General features: G+C 41.0%; 1 protein-coding gene across 10 annotated transcripts in view; it reads right to left on the bottom strand.

Annotated features, from left to right (window-relative positions):
* Positions 1–22,724, bottom strand: part of THRB (thyroid hormone receptor beta) — a 178,877-nt gene that overhangs the window by 106,899 nt on the left and 49,254 nt on the right. For 3 of the 10 annotated variants that reach the window (XM_061362707.1, XM_061362706.1, XM_061362710.1), the window contains one exon: positions 7,915–8,017. The exons of the other annotated variants lie outside the window; for them this stretch is intronic. The gene's annotated coding sequence lies outside the window, so the exon portion shown is untranslated. The remainder of the gene's footprint in view (positions 1–7,914; positions 8,018–22,724) is intronic. 10 annotated transcript variants of the gene reach the window in all.

Below are 22,724 nucleotides of genomic sequence, written 5' to 3'. Positions count from 1 at the left end.
AGTAATTGTCTATCTCTTGCTATAGTGTGCAGAAAATGTGTATCTGGGTTACACTATACAAAGTTGTATGTGTTTAATTATTACCACACATATAACACAGTGGCTTTCAGGTTACTGTGAATTCTTACTAAAATAACGAAATTGCTTGTAGAAGTGCAGACAGATAACATAATGTAATGTTACCCTACTGATGTGTCATTTGAATGCCACACAAGCTAAAGAAATCTGTCATAACGCTCCACACTATAGAAGAGTCAAATGCTTTATTTTACCTGTCAAACAATTACTTCTTGCTTTTTTCTCACTGAAAGTGATTGCATAAATATTACGCTTACTTGCAATAAAATGACCTGGAATTCAGAAAATTCACAGCTAACATAGATAACCTAAACAATGTTTCCTTGTGGAATTAATGAGAAGTCACATGCCCAAGCACAGGACAGAGTTTCTGCAATGATTGCACTAGATTTATTTTAAGCCATGTTCACCCTGCATGAAACAGTAAAGTTTCAAATTAGAACATCAGGACATCTCTGAGCTCCAAGGATAAAATAAGGCAACAAACAATCAAAACCAAAAGGACTATTTTAGCTTCAGATGTACTTTTCAGGAACCAAGATTGCTCTGCATTTTCATTACAAGCTGCTGACACCCTCCATGGGAAACACAGTTATTTTAGACTTTACTGCAGCAAACAGCAATGGCAATTCCCTCTGAAGTGCTGGCTCCGCGCTAGGATGACCTGTGCTTTTTCCAAAAGGGAAGTATAAATACTGTGTACAGCCATCAACACTGACTCATCATTCCTGTGGACTCATCATTGCCTCCTCTCCACACAGCCACCAGACCTGCCTGCAAACCGTGGGATGCCAGAAGAGAAGGAAGATTCCGATACCAGCTGCTCCCAGTCTGCCTCTCCAGGGATGAGCAACCCAGCCACTCTGCGCAGAGGAAGGTTGCACAGGAACACTCCCTTCAGGGGAAAGATCTGTTTTCATCATGCCTTGGTTTCAGCCTGACCACCCATTTGTACAGGAGACAAGCCCCAGCCATAAACTAGCAGAAACACCATCTAAAATACTCTGGTCACAGTTCCATCACAAAGCGTAATCACCCGGCTGTGGCAGATTATCACCTTGTAATGTGGGGACTCAACAGCAGTCATTTTAATGAAACTAGAATAATTTTATATATATATATATATATATATATATATAAGATTTCAGGTAAATAATAAAATTAAGTAGAATCCAAACACTAATGAAAAATTATGTGTACATATAGTACCACCATTATCAATAGAGAACACCTCTTACGAGGTCATAAGTAGCGAAATGCTCTTGGCAGTACTTACCCAGTTCTAATCAGCAGGTAGAGTTTAAAACAAACAAACAACCCTAAATAAAAAGACAAGACACTAATGAAAAAAACAACAAACCCAACCAAAACCCACCCCAAATAAAAAACAAAACGACCTCAAGAACAATAGGAAGCAGTGTCATCTCAATGAAAGTGATGATTAAAGCTTTTTAACTCAATTATGAACCTTCCCGATTATTTACTGTTACACTGAATAACACCCTGAACTTAGCAACAGCACCAAGGCAATCTGCAAATAGGAAGTATAACACAGATTTCAAACAAAGGGCAATTGTCACAGTGAGAAGCCTGCCACAGATAATCCATTAATGAATGATCTGAGTCATAAAGTGGCAGCAGCAATGTTTCTGGCTACAATCACTTGTATACATAAAGGACACCTGAGTGTTGTACCCAACAAATAGATCCTTACTAATGCTATGTGGTTTTATAAGGAGAAAACCTTGAGATAGTACAGCCAGAGTTGAGAGGTAATTGATTTTTCTATCATTATGTGTTTCTTTCCCTTCTTTGGGATAAAGGGAAATATACTTACTCCTCCCTAGCACATTTTGCTTTCCACACTAGGCTAAAACACTTAAAATAGTTCAGGATGCAACCTTATGCAGCCGTAAGTACTCAATACTTACTCAGTAGCACTAACCCGTGCCCCAAGAAACTCAGGCTGGGTGGCCAGCACACACAGGTAATGCACATCCACTACAGGTACCAAGCACCGCAGCTGTCTTCACAGTCCTTGTTCTGGGCAAGGTACCAAGGTGCGCAACACGTGCAGAGTGAGGCTGCTCTGTGTTTGTGCAACTGCCACTCATAAACAAGAAACCAACTCAATCTAACTGCAGAACCCAGCAGCACTGTAACTTACCAAACTTTTCCCAGTCCTGGGCAGCCAGGAGTCCAGAAAGTGATAAAACAATTAATTAAAATTAAAAACCTGAAGCCTAAGAGAACACACAAGTGTATAAAGTAAATGAAGTTCCTTTACAAGCATATTCCCAAGCTGAACACGTTTTAATTTGAAACAGAGGAAGTGTTTTGCAAAAGCATTATGTAGCTCTGAAGCTGCTTTTATGTAACTCCATTTATTGGTGAAACACGTTGTATCATGTTTTTAAAATATCAGAGAGATAAAAGTATAATCATTGAGATATTTGCATATTTTGTAGTACAAAGAAATAATGTATGCCAACAGAATATTTGTTGTCCTATTGCCTTCAAACAAAATAAATAAGGAACAGAAGGAATAAGGGTTGATTTATTACCGTGCGTCTCAGGATGTAGGATGATAAAATTCCACTGACTACTTTAAATGAAGGTCCAGTAAAAATAATGGAAAAAATCCTATTAATTTCATAATTCAGGACAAATAAGTGGTATGACATTTTTATTAAAACAAGTTTTATTAAAGTGCTGATCAATATGATTTATGAATTTACCTTATTTATTGAAAGCATTTAAAGGACTGACTTCTAAACTGCACTTTCTTCAACCTGCACTTTAAGGAAGGTTTATGCATACCATACCCTTCATAAATAACAAACCAACTGAATGTGTTGTACTGCAAAACCCAGCAGCACCTCTGCCTCAGCACCCGGTCACCCACCTTTGCGTTCTGCTGCTGCAGCCCCCCATGTCTCCTGGTCAGTTTGATTTTCTACCCCACTGTTATCACTGGGACCCTTTCCGGAACCTGACTGCTCTAATTGTAATCTCCCAACCTTCACGCTTAATAAACTGAAGATCAGTTTGTAGACCCTTCCAAGGTAATGTTGGTCTCAATCGGCTAAAACAGTTTTCTCCCCTCCCTTGTGTCTCACTGCAGAAGGCAAAGTGGGGAAAAACAGGAGGAAGGAAGAGGAAAGGAAACTTCAGCATGCACACATACACACTTACACACACATGCATACACACATACATAAATGTGTATTTATTTGTCTATAGTATACCTAAAGTCTGATTTACAAATATGGGATGTATATCTAATTATGAATGAAAGGTGAATTCCTGAATCCACAGAATTGTTAGCTGCTTCGGCTAATGACTCCAAGTTTTGCTTCCATTTACATGAGGCAATTTTGGAGCAAAGCTCACTGGTAAACCAAATCCAACAGCTGTGGTTTGATTCAGTATGTTGGTCATACCCAGAAGAAGTCCCATGAAAATTCTCCCAACAAAACCCAATGCCCATGAGGGACATGAGAAAGGTGTGCTCACCACTGCAGGGTTTAGTGCTAAGGGAGCAAACAAAATGGTACATAAAAAGATCATACGCAGTAGTAATATCACACTTACAGTGCTTAAGGGATTTAAGAGAATTATAGAATAGTTAGGGTTGGAAAGTACCTTAAGATCATCTAGTTCCAACCCCCCTGCCACGGGCAGGGGCACCTCACACTAAACCATGTCACCCAAGGCTCTGTCCAACCTGGCCTTGAACACCACCAGGGATATAAATCAATTTTAAAAAATATTTTTTTCAGGGATGGCAAATAAATTAAGAACATTTCCTTCAAGTGCTACAGCCAAGGCGATACAACTCCATGTGTAGATACCCTCAGAGTAAGAACATACTTTCACAGTTAAAACCAATTCTACTGTGAACAGAGATGAGATTAAACCAAAGTAAGCCATTCTCAATGTCAGCCTATGCCGTCATAATTCCACAGGTGTTCTGGAACGTCAAAGACCAACCACAGATAAGAAGGAGCAATTCCCAACTATGTATTTCTATTTTCTCATTCCCTTCCATTAATATTCTCCCATAAATGCCACTGAATTAAAATATCTTAGACCTCATCTGAGAAATTATAGGGGCATTTCTGTGAAATAATATTAGTTGTGAAAGCATTCACAGGCTATTGTTCTATTTATGTGTAACTTGAAAGCATTTTTACTGTAGAAGCATAACCTCCAAACAAAATGACTGACAAAGTCTTAAATTCCAAAAAGCAGCAAAAACCTCCTGAATCTAATTTTAAACAGTTTTTAAAAAAAGCAAGTTATGATGAGATTTCTTAACCCAAGTCATTAGTCATTAGCTGTGTTAACATTTGCAGCATATTATGGGCATTAATCAGAACACATTTTAACTTGAGTGCAAAAGTTTGGGACTTTCCTCATATGACCTTCCTTGTGTACTGCCGAGGCTCAGCTCTTGTTGACATTTAATCTGAGCATAATCCCCAAAATCTCTGTGCCATTGCTGGGTTGCATGGGAATGATTCAACAACAATGCACATGGAATTGTGATGCAAATTTTATTCTCATCTCACGGCTGCTCCCCTTCATTTCCATCTGTTGCAAATTATTTGTTTGAATGCAAATAAATAACCTATACCTTTTATTTGTTATTGAACCATATAGTACCTAAAAATGAAAGCAAGTCTGACACTTCCTCTTTCAGTTCTTTTTCTACTGATGGCTACCATATTTTTAAGGGTGCAAAGTCCAGAAAATAAACAGAATTCAGCAGCTGCTGAAAAGCCTGGGTTATGAGCTGTGGTGGCTTGAACCACCCATCGACTGAACAGGAGCAAGACCACACTGCAGCAGAGGGATGAGGGTTCCGGCTGTGGGTACTTGAACCGGACTGTGGTCTTCTGAATGAGCAACTGCCTTTACAAAAACATACACTTAAACAGGTTTTTCATATTCAAAAATGCCTCTGATCTGTGAAGCCAACTGCCTTTTTGTCATGAATGCTGTGAAAAATCAGAGTCCAAGATATCCACATTCGTGACTTTTGGCACTTGTGCAAGGGTAGGGGCTGATTAAACGATGTCTGAACAACACTAATTAAACTGAGGCAACACAGCAATTTGTCCTGCAGGAAAGCATGGAAAAGCCCAGAAATCACTGCAACAAGATAAATGTGGATCTCATTGTTCTCTGTGTGCTAAGGATTTCGCAAGTATTTTTTCCCTGCATTCAGAATTTCCCCCCTGCACTCAGAAAATACCTTGGTAGGCAAAGCAGAGCACTAACTTTAATCTTGCTAATGCAGGTCATAAAAGCACTAAATCATACAGGAGTATGAGCTCTGGTATGGGATGGACAGACCTACCCACTGACCTGCATACTTAGTTCAGCAACAATTTAAGTGTCATTATAGTTCAAGTGAGCTAGCACTGGTCTACCTACATTTGCTGTGGTGCAATTTCTGCTTGAAGCAGTGTTTGGCTCTTATTGAGACTTATTTCCTGAGTGACCCCAACATTTTCTCCTCCATCTGTAAAGGAAGTAAATAAAATGAACAAGAAAAATCATTCCCTGCAAACGATTAACTCAATTTAAGAAACTGTGAAAGGATGACAGATAAACTAATCTTAAATTTTAGGAACTTTTAGTTTGCAGCAGAAGGCTTGCTTTGTTCAGCATTCTCCCTGTGCATTAACACCTTCCCACAAGGGCATTTCCTACACAGTGTTGACCAAGCTACAAAGGACCATAATTCCATGAGAAAAGTGTTCTGAAGCATTCATAAATATCATTACCTCTAAGTTACTTCTAATGCTAATCTGTTCATACATATAAACACGTATCCTATTTCAAAGGTGCTCCTTTGGGCTGGGGTGGAGAGGACCTTTCAGTTCTTCTGCTCTTTAGAAAAGCTAAACTCCCCTGGAAAAATAGGAGCTACTCCTCTAGTCCTCTGTTTCCTACAACAGTGTGGCTTGATCCAACTGACAGCTACTTAAGTCAGTGTGGAGCTGTTAAGTGTTTGGTTTAGGCCATGTAAGAGCGAGAAACTGAGAAACATGCTTTTACCTGGCCTTCATCTAGCTACAGTGCCACCACTAATGAGTGGCTGCTACAAGACCTTTTGAAACAGTCGTATGAGATACGAATCAATGAACACAATGCAAACACCATCCCTACCTCACAGAGGGGAAAAATCATTGCAGCTTTATCATAAATATTTCTAGGTGTCCTGGTGCCAGCCTTCTGCCAGAGGAATTCAGTGATAGGGAAGAGCAAGGTCTGTTTGCAGTGCAGTCCTCCCCAGGGAGGTGCATTTCACGGCTCCCGGCCAAAGCCTCCAAAACGCCTCCAGGGTAGCAGTTGGGCTGGAGCTGCCCCATCACGCCCTTCCACTGCAGCCAGATTTGCCTATTTCTGCAGCTGGCACCACCAACGGCTACAAAAACTTGTAGTCAGCACAATCCCTTCCAGACTGACTTTTGAGTTTCTCCAGCTAATAAATGCTGATAGCAGTGCACAGGCTGGCAACAACTGTAAGCACAGTGCACACAGGAGGGTCTCCACCTCTCGGTCTTTTTCATAAGAATTTCTGCACGACTGTTACCATCATGGCCCTCATTAGCCTCAAAAGCAAACTGGCCACCAAACCAACTTTTAAAAATGCCATTTCACCTAGCACAGACACAACAAAATTGTTTTTGCTCAGTGTTTCCAATCCCCACAATAACAGTGCCGTACTCAGAGCGTCATGATGGAGAGAAGCTATGCTGCTTAGTCCAATGACTCAGCAGTGGTTTCTTCCTTTGCTGCTCCAGAGGCACCAAGAAGCGACTCGGGAGCTTACATCGTGATGCTAAATACATGTTCACTATGCAGCTAATCCTATTGTTTTCAAGACAAAACAACAAGTCTATGCAGCCTACAGCTACTAGCGATGTACATTCTACTTGTACACCATGTACTACCTAAATGAAAAAGCACTTTTCAGTAGTGAAATGCTTTTAATAACATCTCCCTTTGCAACCAAAAACTCAGACAACATAAAAAAAAATCAGAAAGAAAGCAACCAAGGATTATAAACAATATTACATATGTAGGTGTATCTCACACGATTTTTGGAATAACACAGCTGAAACAGCAGCAGTGCTCAGGAATTCCATGACCCCTTCCAACAGAGAACTGCAAAGGGCTTTTACAAATTAGAGGTCCTATAGACAATTAAGCACTACCTATTATCATGTAAAGTATTGCAAAGCCTGAAGAGTGAACTATGCGTGTGAAGTAAAAAAACCCCAGACATGTGTGCAAGCAAATCTGTATGTGCAACTACCACTGCCCTGTGAGATAAGTAAAAATATACATAACAGAACAGTCATTATTTCTCTATCTTTCTGTTGTGAGCCTTCGACAACAGTGGCTTTGTTGCAAGCTTGCAAATTAGCTGCATGATGGAAGACCACTCACTTGAAAGCTCATTGAAGCTCACAGGGTTGGGTTCTGTTGTGTTGCTAGCTTGATGCAAAACTTGATGTGTGTCCCTAACCTGATTCTTATCCAAAGAGAAAAGATCTTAGAGGTATGGAGTGGTGCTGTGAGCTTGAGCAGATGGCCCACAGGCAGTCGGAGGAGACAGCTCAATATCATTAGGGATAACAATGCTAGCAATGCAGATAGGAAGCAGAAGCTTGTATTTCAGCATCCTCCTCAAATGCTAAGCCTGAGAGAGACTGTCTAGTGTGTACAAAGCACCAGGATCCAGAGGCTCTGGAGGAAAAGGCACAGCCAGCTCATATCCACATTCCTACACTCTCTTCCCCTGCAAAACATGGTTACCTTTTCAATAATGCCTGCTGAGAACAGTCCCTCGCCATCCCGCCACAGGTGTCATCTGGGGGTGTGCTAGCTGGCACAGGCCAAAACCGTATCACGGAATGTGCTAGAAACGAAACAATATGGACAATCATAAGATACAAGTCCTGGCCCTGATTAACTTACCAGTGCCGAAAAAGCAGTGTTGAAGCAAAGTGGAAGTGTAGTCTTTCAAGCCTGTTGCTGCAGTTAAAATATAAACATCAGAAACAGGGCGGTACAGCAGGACCAAAGAGTGAAACTCCAAAGTTTAGACTCAGCCACAACACGATCATGTCAGCACCACAAGAAAGCAGGAAGCTTTCAAATAACTTCTAAACACTAAGTCAAATACTTCTCAGAAAATAAAAAGGCCATAAGATGAGTGCCACAATAGATATCAGGGTGCTGACAAAGGCAAAGTGTGAAACGGATGCTTTCCAGCACTCAGTTTAGGAAGACAAACATTGTTTCACAAATTCACTGTAGCCCTGCATATTTCCAAACTCCATAACTCACGCCAAAGTACTTGGACTTTCTGAACATCCTGTTCTGTTTCCTCCACTGCTAGTCTGAGTCCTCAATGCTAAATGTCTTTATTTCAGAGCCGCATTTTCTATCATTTTATTCCAAACTCCTCATTCTTTAGGCTTTGCATTTTACCTCTGGGTAAGAGTGAAGACAAGCAAATTAATGAGAAGTCTGAACAGCACATTAAGTTACACCTATATTAAGAGGTTTCCACAGTAAGCATCCCAAGGCACTGTATAAAAATAAACCCGCACAAATCGCACTTGAAGCTAACAAAAAGCTTGTGGACTCTGGCATGCCTTGAAGCATAAAGATTGATGATTAAACGATTCCACAGTTCCCAAAGTCTCAGAGCCACATGAACACAGACCATTTTACCTGTCATTGCCTGGATGCATTAGCAATCTGCCTGGATGTAAAGCTGAGACATCTCCATGATGGCCTACTGGCAGGAAAAATATTCCCCCCTGACAAGGGCAGGAAAACAGCTTTAGCCTACAATCTGCAGCTGGCCATTACAGGGATTTCCTAACTAACTGATTGCAATGCCTCCTGCACCTCCTGCTTTCCCTCTTCACAGCTGCAAGAAGTTCAAGGTATAGTGGTTTCATGAGAGTGACTACAGTAGCTAAGGCTTGGGCACAGATAGGAACGTCCTCTCATCCTAATGACTTTCAGCTCCCAAATCCACTGCTCTTGAAACTCCACCAACTCCACAAGAAACAGAAGCAAAGGCTCTGGCATGGCTGACATGCACACTAGGCCCAGCTCAGCCACCTGTACAGATCTACTACCTGGCTGCTGGGATAAAGTGACATGGGAGAAGGCATTTCTCTTGGTATGAGAGGAACTGCTGGCAAAGAAGTGCCAGGGCGCTTGTTGCTGCTGGTGGTGCGGAACACAACACAGTCCACTTGCTTCCTACTTCTCTGATGTAAGACTTCCCACCTTGGTTCCTTCCTATTCTTTCCCATGGCAGCCTTTCAGGCTGAGTCCAAAACATGCAGTCAGAGATACAAAGAAACAACTGTGACCTTATTTGCCTTAAATAACTGCATTTCCACACTGTCTGGTCAGGGTGCCCAAGCAGACACCAGGCACAGCAGATGCTCCCATGGGAACCTTAGACCCTGATAATACCTTCAAAGTGCCCCAATAAGCTATCTGGGTGACCCTGCATTTGGTCACAGTCTCATCAGGAGCTGCTGCTGGCTGTCAGTACCTATGTCACCAGCACAGCTACAAGCAGCAGGCACAATCCTGCTGTGCTTCAAAACCCCATGTCCTCCATACAACCCTTTTCCAGGAATCCTCACTTCCAGCTACGGGGATGACCACAATGCTGTCTGGTAAGCACCACTGCTGTGTGAAGCTCCCACTTAATTCCATCTTGTCCTGTCATTTTGAGGCAGAAATGGTTAAAGCAGTGTACACGTAACAAGCTGGTCCTTGCTGAGATTTATTTCCCTCCTTGATATAATTTAGGAGAAAAGAACCAAGTGATGCATTTGCAACCTCTTGAAGCAAGATCAACTTTGGCTTGCAAACCCCTATCAAACAGCAGTTGTAGATCATGCTAGATCAACCCTACTTTAAAATTATGAATTTATTGACACACGCAAAAGAGGGAAAGGATATAAATGGCACAAATGGTAAGTGGACAGTAGGCTGTGGCTGCAGCAGTGAAGTCAAGCTAAGGCCCCAGGGCCATAAAAACTTAAAGCTGTTCACATTGTTACTTTGTGTGCAGCTGAGGTGATCATCAACATATGAACATTCTAGAATTTACTTGAAAATTAACTAATTAATCTAGAATTAACTTGAAAAATGTTACGGTGGCCAACACAGTGACATTTGAAGAGTACTGACTTTAGAGAGTTAGCTGAAACCAGAGCTACAAACTAATGAGGGGGACATGGAATAACATCAACATAAGAAGAACCAGAGGTCCTGAACAATGGTGGAATCCCATTGTGAAACTAGCTCAAGAATATGTATACAAAATCAACCGAACAAAGTTGATGCTTCAATAAAGAAGGCCTGGAGGGATAAGACTTCAAGCGGACGCTGCTTGAGCAAGGAACACTTTCCTCACCATCTGGCTTAGAAAACACGGATTCCAGAGTGGCCTTCTAATCACCAACAGGAAAACAGGGAAACTATTTTAAGTAAGCATCAGTAAAAATAAAATTGGAGACGCAGTGAAAGGAAAAAAGAAAGTGGTCAGTGATACATACATTGCTATTTGCACTTTTAATGCTATTTATATTTGAAAGCTTTGCCTTTGAGACACTGACAGGTGGGCTTCCACATTCATCAGCCTGGGATTTGTCCAAGTATCCAGTATTTACGGAAACATGCAAAGGCCAAAGGAAATAAAAAAGACATTCAAATTAATTTCTGTCATAATTAGGGATTATTACTATCAACTCCCATTCAAATTCAGCCACGTATGAACAAAACATTTCCCAGCATCACACTGATACATATTTTGAATGCTCTCCATGAAATCCTACTCCAGCAACATATCACACCATGAAAAATCTAATGCAAAAGTTTGACATGGTCTGACACAATTCAAGTTGTCTGGAGATAAGCTGTTTCAGATTAACTGGTTGTGTGGGCTTAATTCCCCAAAGCCAAACACTTAACGTCATTCAGGACACCAGCGCAGCACGTGTGATGGAAGGGACACATGGAACCTGTACATCGAATCACGACACAGCAAATCTGGAGGAGAGCATCCGTGAGAGTGGGTTGACTGCTGCGAGAATGATAGCATGCTGAAATACCCTGCACAGTCCTTTCCCAACACATAGCATTTGGCTCCTCAGAAGCTAAGGCATTTGAAATGGGAAGTGTAGCTCCTCTTGCGCATCCCTGAAGTTCGTCAGAAAACACTGTGAGCGTGATTAAGAATCAATCACATTAATGAACCCATTTAGAAAATGAGAGCTAAGATGCATGCTGCTTCTCTAGTAACTTGGATGATCTTAGTTTCAGAATCAATTGGCTGCTTTCTGCCCAAATTGAAATTTGTAATTAGCTTTGTCCATGTGTCAACACCGTTTAGCTTAATTAGCTAGCCTTCTTCTCTAGCAGACCCTTCCCTGATCTATTTATTAAGAACTATCTTATCATGCCTCAGGCTTTATTGCTAGCCTATTATGCTAACGTACAGGCTCTCAGAAATACTTTTCTTTCTGTACTTGTCCTCGTTTGAATTGTTCTTGAATTCAAAACCCAGAATTACGTACAATGCAACACACGACATCTCATTTTGTATGCTTTTCTTCAATGACTGTAAAATTTCCATGCCTTCATCACCTTCACATTACCCCTATTCCACTCTAGATCCATACTGATCTTTCCAGAGGCAACATTACTTATTCCTTTAGGTCTGGAGATTTGCCTTGTTCTGATACAAGTTTCAAGTACTTTCAAAAATATTTTCTCTACTTTTAAATGTCTAGGCTTTTTAGTCCAGCCATCTTACCACCTACCAACATTACCACCTTGTTTCCTTAATTTCAAAGCCTATTCTTTTGTTAGAAGGAGCATTATTTATGGACCTATGTTTGCTTGTGCTTGTATTAAATTTAAACAGAAATAATTACATGCATGTTTCATCCAATATTATTTAGTATGATCAACTCTTCTATAGTATCTTCATGCTACATGAAAATGAAAACTGAGAGAGCACATCAACATCTCAGTTCAGAACCCCTTTTTAAGAAGAAGTCACATTCATTGCCTGTCACAGCTGGCACCCAAGGCAGTCAGTGTCCTAAGTTTCCAATCTACTGAGCGATTTACAGCTGTATTTCTACAAGCAAAATAAACATGGCCAAGATTGCTGAGGCCAACTGGCATAGAAAGGTGCCATGCTATTAAATTCTCTCACCTTCCAAAACAGGGTGGCTACTTTCAAACTGGCTACTGGGAATAATCCCATGGTAATTTTCAAACTTTACCTGGGAATAATTCAGGTGAGTTCCCATAAATATAAACCAAAAGTAGTCCAGAGACAGTTAACAGTACAGACAATTGATTTCCAGGGACTGGAAATGCTTCCAAGCACTATTTAATTTACTAGTACATTTAATTTACGTGCATGAAGACCTCTTAATGCCTGCACCACCTTGAGTTCTTCATGACTCTTTTCTAGGTCTTCATTAGCTTGTCATTCTTCCCCCTTTCTTCTCAGAGATCAAAATAATTCTACTGATATGAACCACATCAGCCACAGCTTTTAGGAGACTTTTCTCTGGCTTGACATATTAACCTCCATTTTGTTCCAAAAGGGACACAGATCTCAAGTTTCTTCAGGACTGTTTTCAGCTTTATGTCTGTATGGTATTTCTCTGCTCCTGGAAAATAAAACACTGCTCTTTCCCCTAGCTAAGCCCTGCTGGTGGACATGTCTTTCAACTTCAAGGAGTCTTCAGAAACACACATCTGCATCTGCCTCTTTCATGAGAAATGCCAGATCTCACGGGGCTTTTTCCCCCTGTTCCCCTTCTGCTCAACTATCTTCTATTTTCTACCGTTCTTCAATCACATCCTTGTTCCTCCTTAGCCTCAAGTCTCTAGCTATGTCCATCTTAACCTAGTTTTTTTCTGGTGCCACTCTTCTTCTTTAGTGTCTGTTTCTCCCTTTTCTGCCTGAGTTCTCCATTGTAACAATCAGACTTTCACTTGATTTCTCCACTACCAATTTGTGACAGCCTCTACACTGCATATGCATCTGTGGCTGGCTTCCTCAAAGACCTCTCCCTTACAGCTTCTATTTTTATATACAGCTGTGCATCCACATCACCTCAACTGCTTTTTCTTTTCCCTCACGTATTTAGCTCCCTGCCTTCAGCTGCATCTAAACTACTTAGATATTCTCTCTCCTGACTTCTGTCAGGTGACATTTCTGTGTAAAAGTAGATCCTATCAGGTAACATTGAAGAAAGTAAATCTCCTGTTCCTGCATCCAGTCTCAGTGTCTTTTCTGCTATCCTTCATTCAGTGCTGCATCATCGCACATCCTTCCTGTCTGCCTTCAAGGAAAAACAAAAGGCCCAGAGAAAACCCATCCAGACTAAATCTTCATTAAATGCTGGCTTTTTCTTCTGGACACTGACTTCTTAAATTTTTGGACACATCTGAAAGGCAGTTATCTGCCCAGCCTGAACCAAGCTCTCTTAGATGAAAGGTTTCAGTTGCAACCAAGGGCAGAAAACCTCTTTCATATCCTTCAGCTATGAGAAGCTTAATTCACTTACAACTGCAAATAGGTCCTGCAAGCAACAGGGAAGGAAAAAGAAGAAAGAGTAACTACAACGTAGGTCAGGAATTATGGTACATGAAGCTACAACTTAAAGAAATATGGATACCTATCTAAGTAGAAGAAAATGAAAGAAGTAGTGGGAAGAATTTCATGTTAAAGATCAGCAAGTCCAGTTTGACTAATCTTCATTGTCTGGTTAAGAGGCTAGGTGCCAAGATATAACTCCTCATGCTAGTGAAACAGAGGGAAAAAAAGTTGACAAGAACCACATATACAGAACATAATTATTGGAGTTTTCTGCAAAACTGGAAATAATTGCAGAAGCATGTGGCTAAAAAGTAAATATGATTCAAGGGTTTAACTAAGATACCTTTTTGCAGATCAAAGCACAGGCTTTAACCCTTCATTATTCCAATCAAAGTGTGAAACCATATTAAAGAGTTGGATCATACAGTCTATAATACACTTTATTGTTGTCCTGGGTTCAGCAGTAGCAGTCATTTTTTTCCTTCTTAGTAGCTGGTGCAGTGCTGTGGTTTTGACTTTCAGGCTGGGAACAGCACTGATAACACCGATGTTTTTAGTCGCTGCTCAGTAACATTTACTCTTACCAAAGCCTTTGTGAGCCTTATGCTCTGCCAGGGAGGAGGGGAAGCGAGGAGGAAGCAGAAACAGAACACCTGACCTAAACTGACCAGAGAGGTATTCCATACCACAGCACGTCATGCCCAGTATATAAACTGGGGGCAGTTACCCAGAAGTGTTAGAATCACTGGTCGGTCAGGCTGGGTATTAGTCAGTGGGTGGTGAGTGGTTGTATTCTCTTCCCTTGTTATTTCCCTTATCATTATTATCATTGGTGGCAGCAGCAGTGGTTTGTGTTACATCTTAATTACTGGACTGCTCTTATCTCAACCTGCGGGAGTTACATTCTTTTGATTCTCCTTCCCATCTCTTCGGGAGAGGGGGGAGGAAGGGGGGAGAGTAAGAGAGAGGCTGCATGGCTGGGTTTAAACCACGACAATTGTTTTTTCTCCTTGAAACAATACAGATTCTGTAAGTCAAACAGTAAGGACAAATCCTCAAAAGACATTAAGATGTGTAGGAACAGAATACAAAGTAGTGTCATCTGAACTTTTTTTATCATACAATAAAAATAGCACTTTGTTTTAAGAACTGGGAATTTCAGTGTTAATGCAAGGCTTTCCTACATATTCACATGTGCAAGAAAAGACAAGCAATGAATTGCAGGGAAGCCCAGTCCTCCTAATGCTTTGGTTTATCTCCAGAACTTAACATCCAGCAATGCTGCTAAATAAATAAGGCACACCAAGACACAGACAGAAAAAGCGTGCCAACTGCTTTTATGTAAACAAGCATCTGGGTACCATATTTAATTATCAGTAACTAGGATGATTTTCAAAGATGCAAATGGACAGTAAATCCCAAGTTCAAAAGATATCTGAGGCTGGCCTAAGTGATCTAATTGCTCCTGTAAATCTACAGCTCCTGAGAGCCATGAAGTATCCTTCACTGTTGTTAAAGGTTTTTGAAGGAGTATCCACTATAAACACTATACTAATTATAATTAATTACATTAATTTTCTCTTAATTTCCGCAGTGATTTTCCTAATACGAAGCAGACCAAGAATACATCCAAACAGGTATTTCCTCTGCTAGGTCACTGAAGCATGCTGTTGTACTTGGCCTACCTAGCTTGGCAGACCTCTGCCTAAAACTGATTTAAGACGTAAGTGAAGATGAGCTTGAAGGTTTGGGTTTTTTCCCCAAATCATCATAAAAACACCATGAAGACTAAAACTGCTAAACATTTCTTTCCAGAAAACATCCCTGAGACTCCAACTGTGTACCACCACCAGTTAGGCTGGCAGTACAGCAGGTCTCACACTTCACTTGACTGCACCAGCCTCCCCTGAACTAGTTGCAGAAAACCCATTAACAGTTTTCTGGCAGATCATATTCATCTGTGGCCATGAAGCACAATGCAGAGACTGATCCATGAACCCTGGCAAAACCCAGGAAACTTTTAGCTGGCTTTAAATTAAAGCCATTTTTCCCCTTAATGATGCAAATGAAGGTGCAGTCCCAGCTTTTGACCAGTGCTGCCATGAATATTTTTTAGAAAGATATATTATATTAGAGGAAAACAAAAAGGAATATGTATCAGAGTAAAAAACCTACAACATTAATTCCATATTTGATACAAAACTGATGGAGATAAAACAAAGTTCGAGCAGCTAACAGTTCTTTCTAAACTTCAGAAATCCTCCTCTGATTTCTCAGTGTTGTTTTAACTTGCTTTTCAGACTAATACTTTGCCAGAGGTGGGGTATAAAAGTTTATGCCTCATCTAACCTGAAGTGGAAGTTGAAATTCAACAAGTAAATACAAAAATATCTGCTAGTGATTTGTACTTGCAAAATACAATCCAAACGTTTATTGCAATCCTATTTAAGAAGTTCCCAGTAGACACATTTCTATCAACAGATTAAATATCAATAGGATCAGATTTCCGGAGAGCCAATCACTAAGGGCTAGGAAACCCATGTAAAGAAATATTTGAACAAGATTCCAAAGATAAAGCCTTTTTTAATGAAAAATATTTGAAAAAGTATGCTTAACAGAGAAATGCACTGGTTCAGTATTCAAGTACTTGTTGTACATTTACACCAAGGAAAAGCATTTTTCCCACCAGTGGGAGAATTTAATTACGTGGAGTACAGGGAAAAGGGACAGAAGAAAAATCCATTGTGAAAGGACTTTTGTACCATTCTAGCTGAAGTTGATGTTTTAGAATATGTCAGCTGGACAAATGAAAAATAGAAAAATAAAACATGGTTGAAGATAGTGTAGTTTCACCTAGCAATTGGTAACCATGTCTTCCAGCCAGAGAAAACACTGGGAAAGCTACTGGAGGAGTTTTCCTTTGGCCCAGGGAACAGATGAGCAAGAGCTCTCCTAAGGCATTGCTTACAAAGCCAAAAACTGTTAAACTCAGCAGCAGCTAAAGCAAGTTAAAACACAGCCTGCTCCAGCCTATGTGGACAGAGCCAAGCTGCAATATAATAACATTTAGGAGGGGGAAGAGAGAGCAGAGAAAACATACCTTATGGTTTTATCCCAAGTCTGAGCCAGACTCAGAGAGTTGTCTCAAGTCAGAGTACAGAGGCAGAAAAGGCTTTCTGCTCAGATAGTGCCCACCTCTAGCAGCATATGTCTTACAGTGGTATTTTCTAGTGTTTATTCAACCAAGTTTTCAAATCTAAAAGAACAAAGACACTTTCTTAGGAAAATTCTTGGACTCGGTGTCCTTGAGGAAGACTTTTCCAGTCCAATAAATCCCATCTCTCCTGACATGCATTCTTCCTCTGTTAATCTATTTTTTCCTATACACCACTTTACCGTGTTCTCATAGTACCACTTCCTCCACTACACAAAACCTCTCTCTTTACCTGTCCTTGCACATTTCTTCACATCCATGGTCCATTTTCCTTTCTCTTTTCAGAATTTCAGTTAAGCTACATAAAATGATGCACGAAGACTACAGGGAAGTTCAAAAAGCTGCTGAAGTGAAAACTAGGCTGGTATTGTGGACTAAGGACTCTTTTCTGGTCAGCTGTGCAGCTCTAGTTCATTGCGTAAGCATGAGTGTAAAATTCTGCAGGTTCGGGTAACTCCCATTTGTATATTTTCCACTTAATTTAAGAATTAGCTGGAGCAAACTGTACTGGCATTCGAAGTAAGGTAGAAAAAGTTAAGAGGATCTAAAGGTTTTGATTCAATGGATTATGTTACTATGTCAGTCAGAACTGGTTTTTAGGATCCCGTAAGAACAAAAAATCCCTACAGGTTCTGTTTTAATTTTATTTCCAGGAAGCAAGAAATAATAAAATTTAAACAGAATTATGAACGCTAATACATTTCACAGCTGCCTTGTGTTTAACCTCTGTATCTTCCTATACATGAAAGTTTCAGCTTTAATCAACTTTTGTGAACACAGAATGTCAATACACCCATGCAGTATAGGAACGCATGAGGATCAGCCTCCCATTTTCCCACTGAGGATAGGTTGCTTGAGGAAGTGAGCACTCCCTACCATTTTCACTCAGCTTTTGCTGCCAGGAAGCTGGAGCTCTACCTATAAATGCCAGTACTCTCCAATCAGTTCATTTTCAGAAATGCAATTTTGTCCAGAGAAAAACACACTTCCTATATCAAGAAATTCAGAGCCAGTGAATAACTACACTGTGGCTACATAGCTGAAAATCTTGATGGGTTAGTTCTGCCATTGTATTTTAAAATGGCTCTACACTGAATTTTTTACTATCCTGTATGTCTTTACATTTTACATACCTGCGAACATAAACTGTGAAACATAAGGCTCTCTGAATCAGCCCCAATCAGGGGGTGAGACTAATGGTATGTATGGTTAGCATCTTAATATAAAGGAAGTCAGAAATGTCAAAACTTGTCATAACTGCTCAACAGGATTCTCTCTCAGTACCAGATACCTACTATAACTAAAGGACTGTGACACATTTTAACCTGACACCCTCACAATCAGCAAAAATCCAGTCCTTCTTTTCCCTGGTGACAGTCAGATGTGGCAGAGAACATTTCCCTTGGTTTCTGGGTGACCTTTATGGGAACCTGCTGCCTTTCTCTGAAGTGCACATCCACTTCAAGTCTAAGTTCTGAATGTAAATTTCCCTCCCTGAAATTTCATTATAATACCTTTACCTCTGGTTGGAGATGTTTTGTTGCTGGTTATTTGGTTGTTTTGGTTGGTTTTTTTGGTGATTATTAAATCAAAGAAGGGATGACTGGCTTTTAAATTAATTTGTGAAAGGACAATGAAAGATGCCTAGTTGATGGCTAGACGGATAGGAACATGTTTCTAACAGATCAAAAGAGAGAGAGCATTAATGAGCAGATGCGCCCTGAAAGTTTTCGTAAATGCAAGCATGACAACTGTCTCAAGACTGATTCACTACAAATACAGGCCTGCTCATCATGCAGAGAAGAGCTCTTACTGACTCTTGATATAAGAAATGGAAAACAGCAGAAGCAGCCTCAGTAAGAAATTCACATCTGAAGGGAAAATATAGTAGGCTCCATTTAGTCCTTGCTCCATCTACAAACAAAATCATCTCAAGTGGAAACACAGGAGAAAAAACACAAGTAATTAAAGTCCTTATCTCCCATCCTCCTGTCTGATAAGGATCGTAAGAGCTATGGCTTTCATAGGAAGCCATCTCTGACCCCCGAACCACACTCTGATTTCAGCGTTACTCAGAGCCCACAGAAAGCTTCTGCCCTCCCAGGACCAAACTCCACCACTGCTCTTCATGGAGCAGCTCAGATAAGAAATATGCCCTGAATACAGCACCCTTCTGTACTATACAAGTGAAGCCCAACACATCGCATAAGATCAAAGAGTTAGAAACTAAGCAAGTGCGACTCTCAAGTCACCAGACTGTCCCTTTTCGGTCACTGAGTTGAGCTGGAATGGTTGAGGCAGTTTTGCAACTGAAAAGCCAAGCATTTAATGGCTGTATTTCTTCCTCTTCTTCTTCTTTCCTCCCATCCCCAGTGTAATTCTAACTGATCTAGATCACCATACCACTCATATCAAGCAGGCATGCTGGCTTGCAGTTAGGTTTACATTTATCTTTGCAGTTTGGGCTGGTTGCACCCAAAATCCATTTAAAAAAGAAAAATCTAGGATACACATGCATTTTACTTCAAACTTCCTGCTAGACTGCATTTGCACTTACTTAAGCAGAAAGTTACAGATTCTACGTCTCTCACTGCCTGAGGGAACCAAAAATATTAGCTCTGATTAAGTATTTATTTTGCAGCAACATGAAATCTATCATGCTACAGAAATTACTCTGAATTATACCTCTTCAGCAAGGCTGTGACTTTCAGCTTTTTCCTCTTACCAACTTACACATTCAATAAAAATACAGCTGGGCCAAGAAAACTCTGTTTTGTTTTGGCAAAGCATCAGACAGCATCTTCTGGTTTGGAAACAGATGCAGAATCTTATCTAACTGTGGGATGTTCTTGGATGTGCTACCTATTAGCAAAACTATTAAGAAGCACTGAAAGGTTCCAGCCCCTTTTATGAACTCAGTCAAATCTCATTAGCTTGCATGCTCTCAGTTTGCACACAAAAATTAGCAGTCTTTTCCCACCTCTCAGGGAAAAGTTAATAGGAGAGTGTTAAGTCTCTTGTTACTAGAACTTCATTACTTTTACATGCTATGCTGAATAATTAAACTGCACTTGTCAAATAAGTGATTTGAGAACACTTTGTGCTGCGGAGTATGTTTTTACTGTCTGTTTACCTCAATTGACAAAATTAAATCATTCACAGTCTCCCACCCAACAGCGCAAACAACTGAGACCCTAAAGTCAGAGAGGAGGACAGTTCCAAAAGGGGACTCAAAGGATAAGTGTATACAGAATGGGATTAAAGGCAGAGCACTGGATTAAAGCCATAGATGAGGAAATCGAAACAACAGAACCAAAGCTTGCTCTGAGGATGCTGCTGAATGAAAATGACCTAGAAGCAAATCTAGCTAATCATAGAAAGGTTTGGGTTGGAAAGGACATTAAAGATCATTTGCTTCCAATCCCCTGCCATGGGCAGGGCCACCTTCCACTAGACCAGGTTGCTCCAAGCCCCATCCAATCTGGCCTTGAACACTGCCAGTGATGGGGCAGCCACAGCTTCTCTGGGCAACCTCTGCCAGCGCCTCAGCACCCTCACAGTAAAGAATTTCTTCCTAATATCTAATCTAAATCTACCCTCTGTCAGCTTAAAGCCTCTTTGTCCTGTCATTATGTGCCCTTGGAAAAAAGTCCCTCTCCAGCTTTCTTGCTGGCCCCTTTTAGGCACTGGAAGCTGCTCTAAGGTCTCCCCAGAGCCTTCTTTTCTCCAGGCTGAACAAGTTCAGCTCTCTCAGCCTGTCTTTAACAGGAGAGGTGCTCCAGCCCTTGTATAACCTTCACGGCCTCTTCTGGACTCGCTTGAGCAGGTCCATGTCTCTCTTGTGTTTGGGACACAAGAGCTGAAGACAGTACTGCAGGTGGGGGTCTCACCAGAGTTGGGTAGAGGGGCACAATCATCTCCCTCAACCTCAAAAGGTCATGTTCCTTTGGATGCAGCCCAGGATACGATTGGCTTTCTGAGCCCAACCATTAACTCTGCTCTTGTCCATATTTTCACACTAATGTACAGGAGGGGGAGGGTCTTTGGCTACTGCCGGTAGAAGAGTACAGTAATCTGAAATATTCTGTAGTAAATAGGATCCCTCAGGCTGAAACAGAGGGGCTATGTGCAAAATATTAAAGGTAGAAAAATCAGAGTAACAACCTACCCCTCCACAAGATGAACAGGATTTCTGGCACAGTGCATGTTGTTTTACCTGCCTCTCTCCACAGGTAGGTCTTAGGAACTCAGCCAGTTCAGTGGGAGGACCCACACATCCAAGTGAAGCAGATACAATCAAATAAACAGCTGTGTCTCCCTCTGATGGGAACTGATCTGTTTGGCCAACCTGGCAATCTTTCAGAGGCAGTCTTCTAAAGGTTACTCAAAACAAAACTGTCCGGCTGCAAATCCCTTCTGGAAGCAGCCAGACACAAGCTGTAGCAGTTTGCTGCTACCGGAGCCACATCCATCCTCCCAGGGCTGCAGCAAACAGAAGGACCTGCTGCCCTGAACACCATCGTGATGCTCAAGCTGCACTCCATCAATGAGCACATACACACAGTCTGCTATTTTTCAAATGTACTAGTCTCCAAAAGCCACATTTCCATTGAGTGGGAGAGAACATTCCCAATGCTCCCGTTCTCTCACAGCAGCAGAATTTCCCTAAATCGACACTTTTTGCAAGGTTATGTAACAGTGAGCACAGCACTCTTAACTCTCATCTAAGCAGACACTGTGTGCACAGTGTAAGCACCAGGGTGCTCCTTTACAGTGAGCTGTGCTCCAACCCAGCATGTCAATTTTAAAATGACAAAAAATGGTATATTTACTTCTCGGAAGAGAACAGCAAGTTACCCAGGCAAAATCATGGATTCCTGTATAGGGGTTATTAAGTAAACAAAGTGCAGGAAACAAGATTCAATGGCTTTTAAGCGCAGTAAAACTGAGCTTCTAAAGCAACTTCAGTTCTTTAGTATAAATAACCACTTTGGGACTAGCAGTGCATGGGAAACCAGCCAAAGAAGCTCCCCAGACCTCAGCACAACTCCTCCTTTTTGTCATCTGGAGTGCTCTTACAGCATTGCCGGAACAGAAAGAAATGCCACAGAAGCTCTCAGGGATAACCAAAATCAATTTTGCAGGCTTGTGAACCCCTGTCCACTAGAGGTGTTTCTTCTGTAGTATGAAAGACTGTTTCCCTTTACATTAACTGACTCAGCCACAAGCTTTCACATGGAAGAAAACGGCAGCAATTTGATATCTCAAATACATTTACTAACAGAGAGAGCAATTTTCTTCCATGGCACAGCCTCCTGTACTCCTTTTCAGTACTGAAGTACCCATTAAGAGTGACTCAGTGGTAGAAAAAACATGTGAAAAAAAGACATCCTGCAGTTTGTTTTTAAATACTCTCCTTGGTCAGTATTACCCTATCAGGAATTTGTGAAAACCAGAGGTATGCAATATATTTTCAGGAGAGATGGTGCATTAAAAAAATCATACTAAAAAGATCACAACTGTTAGTGCACAGCAACCAGCCAAAAAAGTTTGACTCCTGACTAACTAAAGTCTCCTCTCCTTTCTACTTTATCACAGCCACGAATCCCTTACCTACTAGCAAGGGTAACTACCTTTCTTTTATCTTTTTCCAATCTCTTGCCCTCTCTCACCTTTCTCTTTTCTCTGGACATGTAGGAAAGCAGATGCCTCCCTGTGTAGGGACGCAGACTTACCTCAGCCACC

The sequence above is a fragment of the Neopsephotus bourkii genome, unplaced genomic scaffold (assembly GCF_033783945.1).
Source record: "Neopsephotus bourkii isolate Nb327-2 ecotype Australia unplaced genomic scaffold, CSIRO-AGI_Nbou_v1 NB_1132, whole genome shotgun sequence".
Lineage (NCBI taxonomy): Eukaryota > Metazoa > Chordata > Aves > Psittaciformes > Psittacidae > Neopsephotus > Neopsephotus bourkii.
Note: the sequence above shows the minus strand (reverse complement) of the source record. Positions and strands in the feature narration are given on the sequence as shown.